The 23,791-nt window shown below is 37.9% G+C and overlaps 1 non-coding gene across 1 annotated transcript; it reads left to right on the top strand.

Moving 5' to 3' along the window:
* Positions 1-19,684: 19,684 nt before the first annotated feature.
* Positions 19,685-19,792, top strand: LOC148544619 (small nucleolar RNA R71). Its single transcript, XR_015902062.1, has one exon. It is a non-coding gene; the product is annotated as a small nucleolar RNA R71 (small nucleolar RNA).
* The last annotated feature ends 3,999 nt before the right edge of the window (positions 19,793-23,791 follow it).

The following is a 23,791-nucleotide window of genomic DNA, read 5'->3' as shown; positions in this document are numbered from 1 at the left end:
AAAAATTTTGAAGTGGAAAACAAAATCTCCTCCCCCTGCCTTTCTGGCGTTTAACGCCCATATGTTGGCAATTGTGGGTGTTTAACGCCCAGCCAGGTACCCTGGCTGGCGTTAAACACCAGAAATCCTTTGTTACTGGGCGTTTTTCTGAACGCCCAGGATGCTGTAATTCTGGCGTTAAACACCCAAAATGGTACCCATTCTGGCGTTTAACACCCAAAATGCTCCTTACTGGTGTTTTCTTGCCAGTGAGCTCCTTTTCTCTGCTTTTTGTGCTGAATCTTTCTGTAACTCTGTGAATTCTTTCAATTTTGATGATTAATCTTGAAGAGAATTTATATTAAACTCCTCTAAGTATTTATAAAATAAATAACCTGCTAATGGCTGGGTTGCCTCCCAGCAAGCGCTTCTTTATTATCTTTAGCTAGACCTTGACTGAGCTTTATTCAAGCCTCAGTTTTGAGCATTCTTGCTCAAAATTGCTTTCAAGATAATGTTTGATTATCTGTCCATTAACAATGAACTTTTTATCAGAGTCAAAATCCTGAAGCTCAACATATCCATATGGTGACACACCTGTAATCACATATGGTCCCCTCCACCGGGATTTTAATTTTCCGGGGAATAATTTGAGCCTAGAGTTAAACAACAGAACCTTCTGTCCTGGTTCAAAGACTCTAGATGACAATTTCTTGTCATGCCACCTTTTTGCTTTCTCCTTATAAATTTTTGCATTTTCAAAAGCATTGAGTCTGAATTCCTCTAGCTCATTCAGCTGGAGCAATCTTTTCTCTCCAGCTACCTTAGCATCCAGGTTTAGGAATCTTGTTGCCTAGTAGGCCTTATGTTCTAGTTCCATGGGCAGATGATAGGCCTTGCCATACACAAGCTGGTATGGAGAGGTTCCTATAGGAGTCTTGAATGCTGTTCTGTATGCCCACAGAGCATCATCCAAGCTTTTTGCCCAATCCTTTCTATGGGCAATTACAGTCCGTTCCAGGATTCTTTTTAGTTCTCTGTTAGAGACTTCAGCCTGCCCATTTGTCTGTATATGATACAGAGTTGCCACTTTGTGGCTAATTCCATATCTGACCATAGCAGAGTAAAGCTGTTTATTGCAGAAATGAGTGCCCATCACTGATTAGTATTCTGGGAACACCAAATCTGCTGAAAATATGTTTTTGGAGGAACTTCAGCACAGTCTTAGTATCATTAGTGTGTGTGGCAATTGCTTCTACCCATTTAGATACGTAGTCTACAGCCACCAGAATGTAAGTGTTTGAGTATGATGGTGGGAAAGGACCCATGAAGTCAATGCCCCATACATCAAACAACTCAATCTCTAAGATCCCTTGTTGAGGCATGGCGTAACCATAAGGCAAGTTACCAGCTCTTTGGCAACTATCATAGTTACGCACAAACTCTCGGGCATCTTTATAGATAGTAGGCCAGTAGAAGCCACCTTGGAGGACCTTAGTGGCTGTTCGCTCACCTCCGAAATGTCCTCCATACTGTGATCCATGGCAATGTCACAGGATCTTCTGTGCCTCCTCTCTAGGTACACATCTGCGGATCATTCCGTCTGCACATCTCTTAAAGAGGTATGGCTCATCCCATAGGTAGTACTTTGCATCAGAAATTAGTTTTTTCCTTTGTACTCTGCTGTACTCATTGGGTATGAACCTCACAGCTTTATAATTTGCAATGTCTGCAAACCATGGTGCCTCCTGAATGGCAAAGAGTTGCTCATCCAAAAAGGTTTCAGAGATCTCAGTAGGAAGGAGGGACGCCCCTGCTACTGGTTCTATTCAGGACAGGTGATCAGCTACCTGGTTCTCTGTCCCTTTTCTGTCTCTTATTTCTATATCAAACTCTTGCAGAAGCAACACCCATCTTATGAGCCTGGGTTTTGAATCCTGCTTTGTGAGTAGGTATTTAAGAGCAGCATGGTCAGTATACACAATCACTTTTGAACCTATTAAATAGGATCTAAACTTGTCAATGGCATAAACCACTGCAAGTAACTCTTTTTCTGTGGTTGTGTAATTCTTCTGTGCATCATTTAAAACACGGCTAGCATAGTAAATGACGTGCAGAAGCTTGTTATGCTTCTATCCCAACACTGCACCAATGGCATGGTCACTGGCATCACACATTAGTTCAAATGGCAATGTCCAGTTTGGTGTAGAGATGACTGGCGCTGTGACCAGCTTAGCTTTCAGGGTCTCAAACGCCTACAGACACTTTGTGTCAAACACGAATGGCATGTCAGCAGCTAGCAGAATGCTCAGAGGTTTTGCAATTTTTGAAAAATTCTTTATAAACCTCCTATAGAATCCTGCATGCCCCAGAAAGCTTCTGATTGCCTTAGCATTGGCAGGTGGTGATAATTTTTCAATTACCTCCATCTTAGCTTGATCCACTTCTATTCTCTTGTTTGAAATTTTATGCCCAAGGACAATTCCCTCAATCACCATAAAGTGACATTTTTCCCAGTTTAAAACTAGGTTAGTCTCTTGGCATCTTTTCAGAACAAGTGCTAAATGGTCAAGACAGGAGCTGAATGAGTCTCCAAATACTGACAAGTCATCTATGAAGACTTCCAAAAATTTCTCTACCATATCAGAGAAGATAGAGAGCATGCACCTCTGAAAGGTTGCAGGTGCATTGCACAGACCAAAAGGCATCCTTCTGTAAGCAAATACGCCAGAGGGACATGTGAATGTTATTTTCTCTTGGTCCTGAGGATCTACTGTAATTTGGTTGTAGCCTGAATAGCCATCCAAAAAGCAGTAATAGTCATGACCTGCTAGTCTTTCTAGTATCTGGTCTATGAATGGTAAAGGAAAATGATCCTTTCTGGTGGCTGTATTGAGCCTTCTGTAGTCAATACACATACGCCACCCTGTAACTGTTCTTGTAGGAACCAGTTCATTCTTTTCATTGTGAACCACTATCATACCTCTCTTTTTGGGTACAACTTGGACAGGGCTTACCCAGGGGCTATCAGAAATAGGATAAATAATCCCAGCCTCTAGTAACTTAGTGACCTCTTTCTGCACCACCTCCTTCATGGCTGGATTTAGCCGCCTCTGTGGTTGAACCACTGGCTTAGCATCATCCTCCAATAGGATCTTGTGCATGCATCTTGCTGGACTAATGCCCTTAAGATCACTTATGGACCACCCAAGAGCTGTCTTGTGTGTCCTTAGCACTTGAATTAGTGCTTTCTCTTCCTGTGGATTTAAAGCAGAGCTTATGATCACTGGAAAAGTGTCACCTTCTCCCAGAAATGCATATTTTAGGGATGGTGGTAGTGGTTTGAGCTCGGGTTTAGGAGGCTTATCCTCTTCCTGAGGAATTTTCAGAGGTTCTTTTATTTCCTCTGATTCCTCCAGATCAGGCTGAACATCTTTAAAGATGTCCTCTAGTTCTGATTCGAGACTTTCAGTCATATTAATCTCTTCCACCAAAGAGTCAATAATATCAGTGCTCATGCATTCATTTGATGTGTCTAGATGCTGCATAGCTTTGACAACATTTAACTTGAACTCATCCTCGTTGACTCTCAGGGTCACTTCCCCTTTTTGTACATTAATAAGAGTTTGTCCAGTTGCTAGGAAAGGTCTTCCTAGAATGAGAGTTGCACTCTTGTGATCCTCCATTTCCAGCACTACAAAGTCAGTGGAAAAGGCAAATGGCCCAACCTTGACAATCATGTCTTCAATTATGCCTGATAGATATTTAATGGAGCCATCAGCAAGTTGAAGACATAGCCGGGTTGGTTTGACTTCTTTAGTCAAGCCAAGCTTTCTGATAGTGGATGCAGGTATTAGGTTGATACTTGCTCCAAGGTCACATAGAGCTGTCTTGGTGCAAGCACCCTCTAATGTGCATGGTATCATAAAGCTTCCTGGATCTTGAAGCTTCTCTGGTAAGCTTTTCAGAATGACTGCACTGCATTCTTCAGTGAGAAACACCTTTTCAGTTTCTCTCCAATCCTTCTTATGACTTAAGATCTCTTTCATAAACTTAGCATAAGAGGGTATTTGCTCAAGTGCCTCTGCAAATGGGATCTTTATCTCAAGAGTCTTGAGTTAGTCTACAAAGCGAGCAAATTATTTATCCTGCTCCGCTTGGCGGAGTTTTTGAGGATAAGGTATCTTGGCTTTATATTCTTCAACCTTAGTTGTTGCAGGTTTATTCCCTACAGAGGTGGTTGGAGAAGCCTTCTTAGAGGGGTTACTATCAGCACTTGTAGGTGTCTGATCCCTCATTGGCGTTTGAACACCAGGATTGGGTGCTGGATGGGTATTTAATGCCGACTTCCCACCCTTTTCTGGCATTTGAACGCCAGAAGTGGGCACCCACTGGGCGTTTAACGCCAATTTTTCACCTTTTGCTGGCATTTGAACGCCAAAATTATTCCTCTCTGGGCTCTTGCTGTCCTCAGAGGGATTTTGGACAACAGTTTGGTCATCCTCTGTCAGTTGTTCTTTTCTTGGCTTTTTGCTACTTTGGGCTGAACTATTCAATGTCTTCCCACTCCTTAGTTGAACAACTTGGCATTCTTCTGTTATTTGTTTAGATAGCTACTGTCTTGTCTGATTTAATTGTGCTTCCATATTCTTGTTAGCATTTTTAGTGTCTTGGAGCATCTCTTTAAATTCTGCTAATTGTTTTGTCATAAGGAGTAATTGTTGATTAAGCTCAATAATCTGTTCTTGAGGATTAGGGTCAGTTGTTACTGCCCTAGCTTCTTCTTTTATGGAGGACTCACTGCTAGAGTACAAATGTTGATTTTTAGCAATCGTATCTATAAGTTCTTGAGCCTCTTCAATCGTCTTCCTCATGTGTATAGATCCACCAGCTGAGTGGTCTAGAGACATCTGAGCTTTTTCTGTAAGCCCATAGTAGAAGATGTCTAACTGTACCCATTCTGAAAATATTTCAGAGGGGCATTTTCTTAGCATCCCTCTGTACCTCTCCCAGGCATTATAAAGAGATTCATGATCCTTTTTTTTAAAGCATTGGATGTTCAGTCTCAGCTGTGTCATCCTTTTTGGAGGGTAAAATTGATTCAGGAATTTGTCTAATAACTGTTTCCATGTTTTTATTCTTGCTGTGGGTTGGTTATTTAACCACCTCTTAGCTTGATCTTTTACAGTAAATGAAAACAGTAATAATCTGTAGACATCCTGATCCACTTCTTTATCACGTACTGTGTCAGCAATTTGTAAGAACTGTGCCAGAACCTCAGTAGGTTCTTCCTGTGGAAGACCGGAATACTGGCAATTTTGCTGCGCCATGATAATGAGCTGAGGATTTAGCTCAAAACTGCTTGCTTTGATGGGAGGTATACAGATGCTACTCCTATATGCAGCTGTAATGGGGTTAGCATATGACCCCAGAGTCCTTCTGGACTGTTCACTTCCACTTTTGTCCATGATGGAGAAAAGCGAATTGATATGAATTTTTTTTAAATTATTTTTTTTGTTTTATTTAATTAAAAGTAAACGAAAAAATAAAACAAAATAAATAAAAAATAAAATAAAAGTTTTGAAAATTAGAAGAAAATAAAATAAAAGCAAATTGAAAACTAAATTAATTAATTAAAAAAAATTTGGAATTAGCAATCAAAAAGATATGATTGAAAATTATTTTGAAGAAGTTAAGATTGAGAAGATATGATTGCAATTTAATAAAAAAAGCTATGATTGAAAAGATATGATTGAAGAAATTAAAAAGATTTGATTTTTGAAAAAGATTTGAAAAGATCAATTTTTGAAATTAGAATTTTGACTTGACTAAAAAAAGATATGATTTTGAAAATCTTTGACTAATTTAATGCAAAATTTCGAAATTTATGAGTAAAATAAGGAAAAGATAATTTTTTTATTTTTGAATTTTAATGAGGAAAGAGAAAAATAACAAAATGACACTAAACTTAGAAATTTTAGATCAAAACAAAGAGAACATACAAGAAAATTTTGAATGTCAAAATGAACACCAAGAACACTTTGAAGATCAAGATGAACACCAAGAACAAATTTTTGAAAAATTTAAGTAAATAAAAACACAAGGGACACCAAACTTAAAATTTTTAGAAAATCAAACACAAATTTTTGAAAATTTAAAGGAAAACATAAAGAACACACCAAACTTAGAATTTTTAAAGATCAAGAAAGAACTAAGAACATGAAAATTCGAAAAATTGAAAGAAAATAAAAGCATGCAATTGATACCAAACTTAAAATATGAAAATAAACTCAAATAAAAGACTCAAATTTAGTGACTCTAAACCAACAAAAATAAATTATTCCTAATCTAAGTAACAAGATAAACCGTCAGTTGTCCAAACTCGAACAATCCCCGGCAACGGCGCCAAAAACTTGGTGCACGAAATTACAATCACACTTTTGCAACTCCGCACAACTAACCAGCAAGTGCACTGGGTCGTCCAAGTAATACCTTACGTGAGTAAGGGTCGATCCCACGGAGATTGTCGGCTTGAAGCAAGCTATGGTTATCTTGTAACTCTTAGTCAGGATATGAATAATTCTCAGATTTAATTGTAAAAAGTAAAAGAACATGAAATAAATACTTGTTATGCAGTAATGAAGAACATGTTGAGGTTTTGGAGATGCTTTGTCTTCTGAATCTCTGCTTTCCTACTGTCTTCTTCTTCTTCATGTACGCAAGGCTCCTTCCATCGCAAGATTTATGTTGGGCATCACCGTTGTCAATGGCTACTTCCCATCTTCTCAGTGAAAATGTTCCAAATGCGCTGTCACCGCACGGCTAATCAGCTGTTGGTTCTCGATCATGTTGGAATAGGATCCATTGATCCTTTTGCGTCTGTCACACGCCCAACACTCGCGAGTTTGAAGCTCGTCACGGTCATCCCTTCCCAGATCCTACTTGGAATACCACAGACAAGGTTTAGACTTTCTGGATCTCAGGAATGGCCGCCAGTAATTCTAGCCTATACCACGAAGGTTCCAATCTTAGATTAGAAACCCAAGAGATACACATTCAAGCTTGATTACATGTAGAACTGAGGTGGTTTTCAGGCACGCGTTCATAGGTGAGAATGATGATGATTGTCACGGATCATCACATTCATCAGGTTGAAGTGCGAATGAATATCTTAGAATAGAAGCAATCGTGATAGAATGGAAAACAGTAGTAATTGCATTAATTCATGAAGAACAGCAGAGCTCCTCACCCCCAACAATGGGGTTTAGAGACTCATGCTGTAGAAGATACAATATGAAACGTGTAGAGTGTCATGAGGTACAAAATGAATCACTAAAAGTGGTTTTTATAATCAACTAGGGACCTAGGGTTACAGAAAATGAGTAAGCTAGGGTGTTTAGTGTAAAAATCCACTTCCGCGGCCCACTTGGTGTGTGCTTGGGCTGAGCATTGAAGCTTTCATGTGTAAAGACTTTTCTTGGAGTTAAACGCCAGCTTTTGTGCCAGTTTGGGCGTTTAACTCCAACTTTTATGCCAGTTCTGGCATTTTGACGCCAGAATTTTTATGTTGACTTGGAATGCCGATTTGGGCCATCAAATTTCGGGTAAAGTATGAACTATTATATATTACTGGAAAGCCCAGGATGTCTACTTTCCAACGCAATTGAGAGTGCACCAATTGAGCGTCTGTAGCTCCAGAAAATCTACTTCGAGTGCAGGGAGGTCAGAATCCAACAGCATCTGTAGTCCTTTTTCAGCCTCTGAATCAGATTTTTGCTCAGGTCCCTCAATTTCAGCCAGAAAATACCTGAAATCACAGAAAAACACACAAACTCATAGTAAAGTCCAGAAATGTGATTTTTGAATAAAAACTATAAATAATATCTCTATGTCATATCTCTTTCCAAATCTTTTCAATGCCAAAAAGCGTATAAATTATCCGCTCATCAGCTTTTCATTTGTTTCTCCACATGTAGCCCTAGGAGTTCCTTGAGTATTCAATCATTGGGATGCTAACCGGTTTACCACCTCGTCCAAGGCGGCTGTGAATTGTTGCACATCCCTTTTCATCTCCTTTTGTCCTTGAACAAGAACATCAAGGATGTCATCCATTGGAGGTTGGGGTGGATGGAAGGGTTCATCATTTTGAAGGAAGGACTCATAGTAGAAAGGTGGTTCCTCTTGGTAGAGTTGTGGTGGTTCAATAATTTCTACTCTTTCCACTTGTTGCACAACACGCTCCGTGGTTGCTTGAAGTTGATCCAATGTTTCCTTGAGATGATCCCTTGACTCTTGTTCCTCTTGGATAATATGATTAGGATCACATGGCTCTTGGATTGAGGGACATGAATATTCTTCCATGGGAGGTTGTGGTGGAAGGTAGAATTCATCTTGTGGTTAAAAATTTGTATACATTGGAGGTGGTTCATCTTGGTAATAGTATAGAGGGGGTGACTCTTGAAAATGATGATGTTGGAGTGGCGGTGGCTCTATATATAGTTCATATGGCTCAAAAGGTGGTTGGTATGGTGGATATGGGTTAGGGTCATATGAAGATGGTTGGTAGAAAGAGGCTTGTGAGTATGGTTGAGGGTCATGTTGTGGATATGGTTCATAGGCATATGGTGGTGGTTCTTGAAAGTCACAAGGATGCTCACCATAGCCATTTGATTGGTATGCATCATAGAATAGCTCTTGTTCATAGTGTATTGGTGGAGGTTGATGCCATGAAGATTGATCATATGCATATGGCTCCTCCCACCTTTGATTGTCCTATCCTTGATACACATCCTCATTGAAGCTCTCATTTCCTACAACATAGTTAGAACCAAACTCATAGCCAAAGTGAGAATTCATAATGAAAAGAGAAAATAAGAAACAAAAGCTAATAAGAGAGAATGAAACAAAATACTAAAGATAGCAAAAACTAACAAGCAATCCAAAAATCAAGCTATTCACAATATTCACATATATACAATAACCAATAACATAACACCATTGCAACTCCCCGGCAACGACGCCATTTTGATGAACGGGATTTTTGACGGTTTAGAATTTCACAATTGAATCCTCGTTGCAAGTATAGTTTCTAAACCAACAAATAATCCTTTCATACAAAAGATTGTTTGTCACAAGTAAAAACCCCTAAAATTATAAACCGAAGTATTCAAACCTCGGGTCGTTCTCCCTAGAAATTGCAATAAAGTGTTCTTGTTATTGGTTATGGAGTATGTTTTGGGGTTTTTGAGATAAGAAACATGAAAGATAAATGACAAGGAAGTAAACTAATAGCTACAAAGGTCTTGGCAAGGGTTGGTGGTCAAGGATCTCTATCCCTATCACTAACCACAACATGAGAATTGGCAAGGATCAATCCCATTAAGTCAACCTCTAACTAGTAGTAAAGAAAAGTAAAATGAGCTATATCAATCCAAGTCCATAAGTCCTAGCTCTCCACCAATTCAATTAGTGAGATCTAGAGTTAATGGCTCCCAATCATCAATTACTTGGACATTAGCAACTCAAGAGTTCCTAAGTTACCTTCCCAAGCCAAGAGCATAAAATTCAACTCTAAAATCCAACCAAGCATTTCTCAAACACTTGGAAGGCATAAAAGGAAAGCATAGTAAAATTGCAAGGAAAGTAAATCTACACTACTCAATTGCAAGGAATTAAACAACAACAAATCAAATCAACAATAAAAGAACATGAATCATAAATTGCATTAAAGGAAAATGGAAGAACAAAAGTGCATCGACATGAAAGTAGAGAATTACATGAATTGAAATACAAAACTAGAGAGAGGAGAAGTAGAGGAAGAAGAATTGATAAAGGAAAAGTAAATCTAAGCATGAAATTAACCTAGATCTAAGAAATTCTAATCTAGATCTAAAACCTAATCCTAATCCTAGAGAGAAGAGAGAGCTTCTCTCTCTAAAACTAACTTTCCCTCCAAAACTAATCTAAACTAAATTAATGATGACTAGATGATGTCATCCCTCTTCAATCCTTGAGTTAAATAGCAACAGAAATGAGTTGGATTGGGCCCAAAATGCTCCTCAAATCGCTGGCCACGAGTTGCATTAAATAAATCACGTGTAGCATCGGTGTGTACGCGTACAGTGCATGTGCGCGCCCTTAAACACGATGCAACTATGGCAAATCTTATATTATTTTGAAGCCTCGGATGTTAGCTTTCCAACGCAACTAAAACCGCATCATTTGGACCTCTGTAGCTCAAGTTATGATCGATTAAGTGCGAAGAGGTTGGCTTGACAGCTTTTGCGATTCCTTCATTTCTTCATGAGTTCTCCATTTCTACATGCTCTTTCTTCATTCCCTTAATCCAATCTTTGCCTTCTAAACCTGAAATCACTTAACAAACATATCAAGGCATCTAATGGAATCAAGGTGAATTAAATTTAGCTATTCAAAGGCCTAAAAAGCATGTTTTCACTCTTAAGCACAATTAAAGGAGAAGTTATAAAACCATGCTATTTTATTGAATAAATGTGGGAAAAGATGATAAAACCTTCTAAATTCAACACAAGATAAACCCTAAAAAGGGGTTTATCATAGACATCTTAGTCTACTCCCTCACTGTGTACTGTGTCAGTAATCTTTAAGAAGTCTACTAGGAATTCTGTAGGTTCTTCCTGAGGAAGCCCAGAATACTAGTAGTTCTGCTGCACTAGAGTAATAAGTTGAGGGTCACTTCAAAGCAACTAGCTCTGATGTGAGGTATGCTAATACTTATTTCGTAGAAGTTAGCAGAGGGATTTGTATAGGGTCCCAGAGTTCTCCTGAACTCTTCATTCCCACTTGGGTTCATAATGAAGAAAGGAAGAAGAAAGGAAAGAAGAAATAGGGATAGGAGAGATGAATAAGAATTAAAATATCTTTGTTTTTATTTTATATTTTTTTATCTAGTCCGAAATTAAAATTAATTAATTAAAAAGAATATAAAATTTAGTTATTAAATTTTGAAAATAGAAAAGAGAGAGAGAGAAGAGGAAGAGAATTTTTGAAAATTAGGGAGAAGAAGTTAGTTAGGAAGTTTTGAAAAAGGAGAGAGAGAAGATAAGTAATTAATTAAGAAAAGATTTGATTTTAAAATAAAAAATTTAAAATTTTGAAAATTAAAATTTGAATTTTGAATTTTGAAATTTGAATTTTAAAATTTGAAATTTTGAAATTTTAAATTTTGAATTTTTTTTTTGAAAAAGTCAACAAGATAAGATAAAGATTTGAAAAAGATAAGATTTGAAATTTGATTTTCGAAAAAGATTTGATTTTGAAATTTCAAATTTGAAAATAGAATTTTGAAAATTGAATTTTGAAATTTGAAATTGAAGTTAAAGTTTTGACTTTGAAATAAGTTAAGATAAGATTTTGAAAAAGATATGATTTTTGAAAAGATTTGATTTTGAAATGATTTGATTTTTGAAATTTAAAGCTAAGATAAGATAAGATAAAAACTTTTTAAAAATTAAAATCTGAATTTTCAAAGGAATTTTCGAAAATTATAATTAAAATAAAGATAAAAATTTTTTTTTTTGATTTTTGAATTAATGAGGAGAGAGAAAAACAAGTAAAAGGCACAAAACTTTAAATTTTTAGATCCAATGCTCCTTATTTTCAAAAATTTTGGAAGAAATCACAAAGGAACACCAAACTTAAAAATTTTAAGATCAAAACACAAATAAAACACAAGAACACCTTGAAGACTAACAAGAACTCAAAGAACAAGACTAAAAAAATTTAAAGAACACAAGAACATGTAAAGAACACCAAACTTAAAATTTTTAGAAATCCAACAAGAAATTTTCGAAAATCAAAAGAAAATAAATAAGAAAACACCAAACTTAAAGATTGGACACAATAATTAAACAAAGAAAATATTTTTAAGAATTTTTAGAAAGAAAGACTCCAAGAGAACGAAATTTTTAACCAAGAACAAAACAAAAAGACTTAAACAAAGAACAAAGATTAAACAAAGAAAAGAAAAATATTTTTTTGAAAAGATTTTTGATTTTTTTCGAAAAAAATAGAGAAAAAAAATAAAAATAGAAGATTCAACAAGAACACAAACAAAGTATCTCAAACAGAAAGCTAAGGATGCTTGAAAAAAAACTGCATGAAAAAGGTTTTAAAATTTTTGTAATTGAAAAACAGGAAACAAGAACATGCAAGACTTAATACCAAGAACAAAAATTGAACAAAGAAAAGAAAAATATTTTTTAAAAAAGGTTTTTAATTTTTCAAAAAATTGGAAGAAGAAAATAAAAGTAGAAAAGCTAACAAAATTAAAAATCACCTGATCTAGGGAGCAAGACAATCCATCAGTTTGTCCAAACTCAACAATCCCTGGCAACGGCGCCAAAAACTTGGTGCGTGTACGCAAATGCCACACTCTCGTACAACAGTACCAGCAAGTGCACTGGTCATCCAAGTAATACTTGAGCGAGTCAGGTTGATCCCACGAGGATTGTAGTTTGAAGCAAGCTATGGTTATCTTGCAGGTCTTAGTCAGGTAGAATCAGAAGGTTGTTGTGTAAACTTTGAATAATTATATGTCATATATAGAGTTGTAAGAGTAATGTGTGAAAGGGGTAAAACCAATTGGATTAAATCAGTAAGAGGAATAGAGTTGAGAGTCGGAGTTGCTTTGTCTTTCTGAATTAACTCTGGTACCACTATCTTCTCTGCTTGTGAATGATCTTCTTCAATGGCAGGTTGTATGTGATCAATGCCATGGGCCATGGTCATTGCTTTCCTCTGCTACAAATTGAATGCCATTGGCCATGGTCATCCAATCTGATGAAGGGTAAAGCGCTTAGCAAGTCATTCTCTTGGCGATCCTACTCAAAACGCCACAGACAAGGTCAAATCTTCTGGATCAGAGAACGTTGCTCCTTAGGATTCTTGCCTATACCACGAAGACCTTAATCTCCCCAGAAATTGGCTGAACTGGTGTCTCAAGAAGTTCTCAACGAAGTCGTGGATTATCCGTCTGAGAGATGTATAAACACATCTGTTGGCTCGTGCTTTCCAGTCACGTATTCACAGAAACCCAAGTAGACTGGTGCACGAAATTGTGATCTCAGGCAACGACGCCAGAAACTCTGTACGCACGTCTTAATAAATTGTTTTTCATTCACAACTTTGATACAACTAACCAACAAGTGCACTGGGTCGTCCAAGTAATAAACCTTACGTGAGTCAGGGTCGATCCCACGGAGATTGTTGGTATGAAGCAAGCTATGGTCACCTTGTAAAGCTCAGTCAAGCGGATATAAAATAGTTATGGAGTTTTCGAACATAAATAATAAATAGATAGAAAATAAGGATAGAAGCACTTATGTAATTCATTGGTGAGAATTTCAGATAAGCGTATAGAGATACTTTCGTTCCTTTGAATCTCTGCTTTTCCGCTGTCTTCATCCAATCAGTCTTACTCCTTTCCATGGCTGACTTTATGTAAGGACATCACCGTTGTCAATGGCTACTTTTAATCCTCTCTGGAAAATGGTCCGATGCGCTGTCACTGCATAGCTAATCGTCTGGAGGCATCACCCTTGTCAATGGCTGCATCCTATCCTCTTGTGAAAATGGTCCAAATGCTCTGTCACAGCACGGCTAATCATCTGAGGTTCTCGATCATACTGGAATAGGATTCACCCTCCTTTTGCGTCTGTCACTACGCCCAGCACTTGCGAGTTTGAAGTTCGTCACAGTCATTCAATCCCAGAGTCCTACTTGGAATACCACAGACAAGATTTAGACTTTTCGGACTCTCATGAATGCCGCCATCAATCTAGCTTATACCACGAAGATTCTAATATCTCGGACTCGGTCCCCTGTATTAGATATCCAAGAGATACTCATTTAATCTAAAGTAGAACGGAAGTGGTTGTCAGGCACGTGTTCATAGGGAATGATGATGATTGTCACGTTCATCACATTTAGGTTGAAGTGCGAATGAACATCTTAGAAGCGGAACAAGTTGAATTGAATAGAAAAACAGTAGTACTTTGCATTAATCTTTGAGGAACATGATCTAAGAACAAAACATCCCAGGATGATCAAAAGATGATCCAAAGATATCAAATACAATAATAAAAAGTCCTATTTATACTAAACTAGTTACTAGGGTTTACAGAAGTAAGTAATTGATGCATAAATCCACTTTCGTGGCCCACTTGGTGTGTGCTTGGGCTGAGCTTGAAGGTTACACGTGCAGAGGCTCTTTCTGGAGTTGAACGCTAGGTTGTAACATATTTCTGGCGTTCAACTCTGGTTTGTGACGTGTTTCTGGCGTTTAACTCCAGACAGCAGCGTAGAACTGGCGTTCAACGCCCTTTTACGTCATCTAAACTCGGCCAAAGTATGGACTATTATCAATTGCTGGAAAGCCCTGGATGTCTACTTTCCAACGCAATTGGAAGCGTGCCATTTTGAGTTTTGTAGCTCCAGAAAATCTACTTTGAGTGCAGGGAGGTCAGAATCCAACAGCATCAGCAGTCCTTCTTCAACCTCTGAATCTGATTTTTGCTCAAGTCCCTCAATTTCAGCCAGAAAATACCTGAAATCACAGAAAAATACACAAACTCATAGTAAAGTCCAGAAATGTGAATTTAACATAAAAACTAATGAAAACATCCCTAAAAGTAACTAGATTCTACTAAAAACATACTAAAAACAATGCCAAAAAGCGTATAAATTATCCGCTCATCACAACACCAAACTTTAATTGTTGCTTGTCCCCAAGCAACTGAAAATCAAATAGGATAAAAAGAAGAGAATATACTATAAATTCCAAACTATCAATGAAATATAGCTCCAATCAGATGAGCGGGACTTGTAGCTTTTTGCCTCTTGAATAGTTTTGGCATCTCGCTTTATTCATTGAAGTTCAGAATGATTGGCATCTATAGGAACTCAGAGTTCAGATAGTGTTATTGATTCTCCTAGTTCAGTATGATGATTCTTGAACACAGCTATTTTATGAGTCTTGGCCGTGGCCCTAAGCACTTTGTTTTCCAGTATTACCACCGGATACATAAATGCCACAGACACATAATTGGGTGAACCTTTTCAGATTGTGACTCAGCTTTGCTAAAGTCCCCAATTAGAGGTGTCCAGGGTTCTTAAGCACACTCTTTTTTTTTGGCTTTGGACCTTGACTTTAACCGCTCAGTCTCAAGTTTTCACTTGACACCTACACGCCACAAGCACATGGTTAGGGACAGCTTGGTTTAGCCTCTTAGGCCAGGATTTTATTCCTTTAGGCCCTCCTATCCATTGATGCTCAAAGCCTTGGGATCCTTTTTATTACCCTTGCCTTTTGGTTTTAAGGGTTATTGGCTTTTTGCTCTTGCCTCTTGGTTTTAAGAGCTTTTGGCTTTTTCTGCTTGCTTTTTCTTTTTTTTTCTTTCTAATTTTTTTTTGCCTATTTTTTTTTCTGCAAGCTTTGTTCTTTGCTGCTTTTTCTTGCTTCAAGAATCATTTTTTATGATTTTTCAGATTATCAAATAACATGTCTCCGTGTCATCATTCTTTCAAGAGCCAACATATTTAACATTCTTAAACAACAACTTCAAAAGACATATGCACTGTTCAAGCATTCATTCAGAAAACAAGAAGCATTGTCACCACATCAATATAATTAAACTAAGTTCAAGGATAAATTCGAAACTCATGTACTTCTTGTTCGTTTGAATTAAAACAGTTTTTTATTTAAGAGAGGTGATGGATTCATAGGACATTCATAACTTTAAGACATAGTTACTAAATACTAATGATCATGTAATGAAGACACAAACATAGATAAGCACTTAACATAGAAAACAAAAAACAGAAGAAATAAGAGCAAGGAATGAATCCACCTTAGTGATGGTGGCGTTTCCTTCTTGAGGAACCAATGATGTCCTTGAGCTCTTCTATGTCTCTTCCTTGTCTTTGCTGCTCCTCCCTCATTGCTTTTTGATCTTCTCTTATTTCATGAAGGATGATGGAGTGCTCTTGATGTTCCACCCTTAATTGTCCCATGTTGGAACTTAATTCTCCTAGGGAGGTATTGATTTGCTCCCAATAGTTTTGTGGAGGAAAATGCATTTGAGGCATCTCCGGGATCTCATGGTGATGAGCTTCCTGCGCCTCTTGAGCTCCATGAATGGGCTCTCTTGCTTGCTCCATCTTTTTCTTAGTGATGGGCTTCTCTTCCTCAATGTGAATGTCTCCTTCTATGGAAGCTCCAGCTGAGTAACATAGATGACAGATAAGATGAGGAAAAGCTAGCCTTGCCCCAGGAGAGGGCTTTTCGGCTATTTTGTAGAGTTCAAGGGAGATGACTTCATGAACCTCTACTTCTTCTCCAATCATGATGGCATGGATCATGATGGCCCGATCCACAGTAACTTCAGATCGGTTGCTAGTGGGGATGATGGAGCGTTGGATGAACTCCAACCATCCTCTAGCCACAGGCTTGAGATCCAATCTTTTTAGTTGAACCGGCTTGCCTTTGGAGTCAATCTTCCATTGAGCTCCTTCCACACATATGTCCATGAGGACTTGGTCCAACCTTTGATTAAAGTTGACCCTTCTAGTGTAGGGGCGTGCATCTCCTTGCATCATAGGCAAGTTAAATGCCAACCTCACATTTTCCGGACTAAAATCTAAGTATTTCCCCCGAACCATTGTAATATAATTCTTTGGGTTTGGGTTCTTACTTTGATCATGGTTCCTAGTGATCCATGCATTGGCATAGAACTCTTGAACCATTAGGATGCTGACTTGTTGGATGGGGTTTGTTAGAACTTCCCAACCTCTTCTCTGGATTTCATGTCGGATCTCCGGATACTCATTCTTCTTGATCTTGAAAGGGACCTCGGGGATCACCTTCTTCTTGACCACAACATCATAGAAGTGGTCTTGATGAGCTTTGGAGATGAATCTTTCCATCTCCCATGACTCGGAGGTGGAAGCTTTTGTCTTCCCTTTCCCTTTTCTAGAGGATTCTCCGGTCTTAGGTGCCATCAATGGTAATGGAAAAACAAAAAGCTTATGCTTTTACCACACCAAACTTAAAATATTGCTCGCCCTCGAGCAAGAGAAGAAAGAAGAGATGAAGAAGAAGAAGAAATGGAGGAGAGGGAGAGAGAGATTTGTTTCGGCCAAGAAGGGGAAGAGAGGGTTGTGTTGTGTGAAAATGAGGAGGAATGGAGGGCTATATATAGGGAAGGGAGGGTGGTAAGGTTTCGGCCATATAGGGTGGGTTTTGGGTGGGAAATTGATTTTAAATTTTGAAGGTAGGTGGGGTTTATGAGGTAGGTTTATTGGGAAGAGTGGATGGATGTGAGTGGTGAAGTGGTGATAGGGAAGAGAGATTGAGGTGATTGACGAAGAGTTTTGGGGAAGAGTGTTTATGGGATTGTGTGAAAGAGGGGTGAGAAGAAGTGAGTGGAGGTAGGTGAGGATCCTGTGGGGTCCACAGATCCTGAGGTGTTCAAGGATTTATAACCTTGCACCAAATTAGGCATGCAAAATGCCCTTGCACACAACTCTGGGCGTTCAGCGCCAGATTGGTGCTTGTTCTGGGCGTTGAACGCCCATTTGTTGCCCATTTCTGGCGTTGAACGCTAGAACCATGCTTGTTCTGGGCGTCCAGCGCCAGCTCTTCTCCAAGGTGCAATTCTGGCGTTCAAACGCCCAGATGCTGCCCATTTTGGGCGTTCAGTGCCAGAACCATGCTCTGTTCTGGCGTTGAACGCCAGCCAGATGCTTCTTACTGGCGTTTAAACGCCAGTAAGGTCTTCCTCCAGGGTGTGATTTTTCTTCTACTGTTTTTGATTCCGTTTTCAATTTTTATATTTATTTTGTGACTCCACATGATCATGAACCTAATAAAACATGAAAGAACAAGACAAATAGAATTAGATAAATAAAAATTGGGTTGCCTCCTAACAAGCGCTTCTTTAATGTCAATAGCTTGACAGTGGGCTCTCATGGAGCCTCACAGATGTTCAGAGCATTGTTGAGACTCCCCAACACCAAACTTAGAGTTTGGATATGGGAGTTCAACACCAAACTTAGAGTTTGATTGTGGCCTCCCAACACCAAACTTAAAGTTTGACTGTGGGGGCTCTGGTTGACTCTACAGTGAGAGAAGCTTTTTATGCTTCCTCTCCATGTTTACAGAAGGATGACCTCGAGTTTTAAACACAAGGGAGTCCTCATTCAATTGAAGGACTAATTCACCTCTGTCAACATCAATCACAGCTCTTGCTGTGGCTAGGAAAGGTCTTCCAAGGATGATGGATTCATCCTCATCCTTCCCAGTATCAAGGATTATGAAATCAGCAGGGATGTAAAGGCCTTCAACCTTTACTAACACGTCCTCTACTTGTCCATAAGCCTGTTTTCTTGAATTGTCTGCCATCTCTAATGAGATTTTAGCAGCTTGTACCCCAAAGATTCCCAGTTTCTCTATTACAGAGAGGGGCATGAGGTTTATCCCTGAACCAAGGTCACACAGAGCCTTTTCAAAGATCATGTTGCTGATGGTACAAGGTATTACGAACTTTCTAGGATCCTGTTTCTTCTAAGGCAATGTCAGTTAATCCAAATCACTTAGTTCATTGGTGAACAAGGGAGGTTCATCTTCCCAAGTCTCAATACCAAATAATTTGGCATTCAGCTTCATGATTGCACCAAGAAACTTGGCAGCTTGCTCTTCAGTAACATCCTCATTCTCTTCAGAAGATGAATACTCGTCAAGGCTCATGAAGGGCATAAGGAGGTTCAATGGAATCTCTATGGTCTCTAGATGAGTCTCAGATTCTTTTGGTTCCTCAAAGGGAAACTCCTTATTGATCACTGGACGTCCCAGGAGGTCTTCCTCACTGGGATTTACGTCCTCCCCTTCCTCTCCAGGTTCGGCCGTGTTGACTATGTCAATGGCCTTGCACTCTCTTTTTGGATTTTCTTCTGTATTGCTTGGGAGAGTACTAGGAGGGATTTCAGTGATCCTTTTACTCAGCTGGCCCACTTGTGCCTCCAAATTTCTAATGGAGGACCTTTTTTCATTCATGAAACTTACATTGGCCTTAGATAGATCAGAGACTAAGTTTGCTAAATTAGAGGTATTTTGTTCAGAGTTCTCTGTCTGTTGCTGAGTGGATGATGGAAAAGGCTTGCTATTGCTAAACCTTTTTCTTCCACCATTATTAAAGCCTTGTTGAGGCTTTTGTTGATCCTTCCATGAGAGATTTGGGTTATTTCTCCATGATGAGTTATAGGTGTTTCCATAAGGTTCACCTAAGTAATTTACCTCTGCTATTGCAGGGTTCTCAGGATCATAGGCCTCTTCTTCAGAAGGCGCCTCTTGAGTACTGTTGGATGCAGCTTGCATTCCATTCAGACTCTGAGAAATCATATTGACTTGCTGAGTCAATAGCTTGTTCTGAGCCAATATGGCATTCAGAGTATCAATTTCAAGAACTCTCTTCTTCTGAGGCGTCCCATTACTCACAGGGTTCCTCTCAGAAGTGTACATGAACTGGTTATTAGCAACCATGTCAATGAGTTCTTGAGCTTCTGCAGGCATTTTCTTTAGGTGAATGGATCCACCTGCAGAAGTATCCAATGACATTTTAGCTAATTCAGACAGACCATCATAGAATATGTCCAGGATGGTCCATTCTGAAAGCATGTCAGAAGGACACTTTTTGGTCAGTCCTTTGTATCTCTCCCAAGCTTCATAGAGGGATTCACCTTCTTTCTGTCTGAAGGTCTGAACATCCACTCTAAGCTTACTCAGCTTTTGAAGAGGAAAGAACTTGGCTAAGAAAGCCTTGACCAGCTTATCCCAAGAGTTCAAGCTATCCTTAGGTTGAGAGTCCAACCATACTCTAGCTCTATCTCTTACAGCAAAAGGGAAAAGCATGAGCCTGTAGACTTCAGGATCTACTCTATTAGTCTTAACAGTATCATATATCTGCAAGAATTCAGTTAAGAACTGAAAAGGATCTTCAGATGGAAGTCCATGAAACTTGCAGTTCTACTGTATCAGAGAAACTAATTGAGGTTTTAGCTCAAAATTGTTTGCTCCAATGGCAGGAATGGAGATGCTTCTTCCATGTAAATTGGAATTAGGTGCAGTAAAGTCACCAAGCATCCTCCTTGCATTATTATTATTATTTTCGGCTGCCATCTCCTCTTCCTGTTCGAAAATTTCTGAAAGGTGCTTGCTGGATTGTTGTAATTTAGCTTCTCTTAGTTTCCTCTTCAGAGTCCTTTCAGGTTCTGAATCTGCTTCAACAAGAATATTCTTGTCCTTGCTCCTGCTCATATGAAAAAGAGGTAACAGAAAAATAATAATAATAGGGGTCCTTTTTACCACAGTATAGAGGTCCTTGTGTGAGTAGAAGAAAAGAAGAAGAACAAATTCGAACACAGATGGAAGAGGGGGTTCGAATTTGGGTGAGATGAAGTGTTAGTAGATGAATAAATAAATAGAATGAGATAAGAGAGAGAGAGAATTTTCGAAAATAATTTTTGAAAAAGAGTTAGTAATTTTCGAAAATAGTTTTTGAAAAAAGTTAGTAATTTTCGAAAATTAAAATCAACAATTAAATTAATTAGTTAATTAAAAAGAAATTTTGAAAAAGAGGGAAGATATTTTCGAAAATTAGAGAGAGAGAGTTAGTTAGGTAGTTTTGAAAAAGATAAGAAACAAACAAAAAGTTAGTTAGTTAGTTGAAACAAATTTGAAAATCAATTTTTTTAAAAAGATAAGAAGATAAGAAGTTAGATAAGATATTTTAAAAATCAAATTTTTGAAAAAGATATGATTTTGAAAAAGATAAGATAATAAGATATTTTTGAAAAGATATGATTGAAATTAGTTTTGAAAAAGATTTGATTTTTAAAATCACAATTAATGACTTGATTCACAAGAAATCACAAGATATGATTCTAGAACTCAAAGTTTGAATCTTTCTTAACAGGCAAGTAACAAACTTGAAATTTTTGAATCAAAACATTAATTGATGATGTTATTTTCGAAAATATGATGTAAAATTAAGAAAAATATTTTTGAAAAATATTTTTTTTTTGAAATTTTCGAAAATAGATGATGAGCGGATAATTTATACGCTTTTTGACATTGTTTTTAGTATGTTTTTAGTAGGATCTAGTTACTTTTAGGGATGTTTTTAATAGATTTTGTGTTAAATTCACATTTCTGGACTTTACTATGAGTTTGTGTGTTTTTCTGTGATTTCAGGTATTTTCTGGCTGAAATTGAGGGACATGAGCAGAAATCAGATTCAGAGGTTGAAAAAGGACTGCTGATGCTGTTGGATTCTGACCTCCCTGCACTCAAAGTGGATTTTCTGGAGCTACAGAACTCGAAATGGTGCGCTTCCAATTGCGTTGGAAAGTAGACATCCAGGGCTTTCCAGCAATATATAATAGTCCATACTTTGGCCAAGAATAAACGACGTAAACTGGCGTTCAACACCAGCTTTCTACCCAAATCTGGCGTCCAGCGCCAGAAAAGGATCCAAAACCAGAGTTGAACGCCCAAACTGGCACAAAAACTGACGTTCAACTCCACAAATGGCCTCTGCACGTGCAACACTTAAGCTCAGCCCAAACACACACCAAGTGGGCCCCGGAAGTGGATTTATACATCAAATACTTACTCATGTAAACCCTAGTAGCTAGTTTATTATAAATAGGACCTCTTACTATTGTATTTGACATCTTTGGACGCCTGGTTCTTAGATCAGAGGGGCTGGCCATCTCGGCCATGCCTGGACCTTTCACTTATGTATTTTTAACGGTAGAGTTTCTACACTCCATAGATTAAGGTGTGGAGCTCTGCTGTTCCTCAAAGATTAATGCAAGTACTACTGTTTTCTATTCAATTCATCTTATTTCGCTTCTAAGATATCCATTCGCACCCAAGAACGTGATGAAGGTGATGATTATGTGTGACGCTCATCATCCTTCTCCCTTATGAACGCGTGCCTGACAAACAGTTCTGTTCTACATGAAATAAGCTAGAATGAATATCTCTTAGATCTCTTAACCAGAATCTTCGTGGCGTAAGCTAGAATGATGGCGGCATTCAAGAGAATCTGGAAGGTCTAAACCTTGTCTGTGGTATTCCGAGTAGGATTCGATGAATGAATGACTGTGACGAGCTCCAAACTCGCGATTGCAGGGCGTTAGTGACAGACGCAAAAGGATAGTAAATCCTATTCCAGCATGATCGAGAACCGACAGATGAATAGCCGTGCCGTGACAGGGTGCGTGAGCATATTATTCACTGAGAGGATAAGATGAAGCCATTGACAAAGGTGATGCCTCCAGACGATTAGCCGTGCCGTGACAAGGCATTGGATCATTTTCCCGAGAGATGATCGAAAGTAGCCATTGACAGTGGTGATGTATCACATAAAGCCAGCCATGGAAAAGAGTAAGACTGATTGGATGAAGACAGCAGGAAAGCAGAGGTTCAGAGGAACGAAAAGCATCTCCATTCGCTTATCTGAAAATTCCTACCAATGAATTACATAAGTATTTCTATCCCTATTTTATTATATTAAATTCGAAAACCACATAACTGTTTTATATCCGCCTGACTGAGATTTACAAGGTGACCATAGCTTGCTTCATACCAACAATCTCCGTGGGATTCGACCCTTACTCACGTAAGGTATTACTTGGACGACCCAGTGCACTTGCTGGTTAGTTGTATCGAAGTTGTGACAGACTGTAAAACTAGATCAGAGTATCTGGCCTAAGAAGCCATTACCAGAGATCACAATTTCGTGCACCAAGTTTTTGGCGCCGTTGCCGGGGATTGTTCGAGTTTGGACAACTGACGGTTCATCTTGTTGCTCAGATTAGGTAATTTTCTTTTTGTTTTATTTTCAAAAATTTTTCATAAATCTTTCAAAAATCTTCTCACCTGTTTTTGAAAAAAAAAATGTTTTCAAAAATATATTTTTCTTCAAAAATTTTAAGAATGAATTCTAGTGTTTCATATAACATGTTTTAGCTTGACTGGCCATAAAGCCATGTCTAATTCCCAGGATTTTGATTAAGGACTATGAATTCATTACTTCCTTTTTCCCAAATGTTTTAAAAAAAATTATACAAAAATCCAAAAAAAAAATAGAAAATCATAAAAATCAAAAAAATATTTTTTGTGTTCTTGTTTGAGTCTTGAGTCATGTTATAAGTTTGGTGTCAATTGCATGTGCATCTTGCATTTTTTCGAAAATTTCATGCATTCATGGTGTTCTTCATGATCTTCAAGTTGTTCTTGGTAAGTCTTCTTGTTTGATCTTGATGATTTTTTGTTTTGTGTCTTTTCATGTTTATCATATGCATTCTTGAATTCTTAGTGCGTAAGCATTAAAGAATTCTAAGTTTGGTGTCTTGCATGTTTTCTTTGCATTAAAATTTTTCAAAATTATGTTCTTGATGTTCATCTTGACATTCATAGTGTTCTTGGTGTTCATCTTGACATTCATAGCATTCTTGCATACATCACATGTTTTGATCTAAAAATTTCATGCATTGCATAATTTTCATGTTTTTCATAAAAATTTCAAAAATCAAAAAAATATCTTCCCCTTTTTCTCTCATCAAATTCGAAAATTTGAGTTGACTTTTTCAAAAATTTTTAAAATCAAGTTGTTTCTTATGAGTCAAATCAAATTTTCAATTTGAAAATCTTATCTTTTTCAAAATCTTTTTCAAAATTCAAAATCTTTTTCAAAATTCATGATTATTT

The sequence above is a fragment of the Arachis ipaensis genome, chromosome B9, assembly GCF_059453495.1.
Source record: "Arachis ipaensis isolate K30076 ecotype BB chromosome B9, ASM5945349v1, whole genome shotgun sequence".
Lineage (NCBI taxonomy): Eukaryota > Viridiplantae > Streptophyta > Magnoliopsida > Fabales > Fabaceae > Arachis > Arachis ipaensis.
Note: the sequence above shows the minus strand (reverse complement) of the source record. Positions and strands in the feature narration are given on the sequence as shown.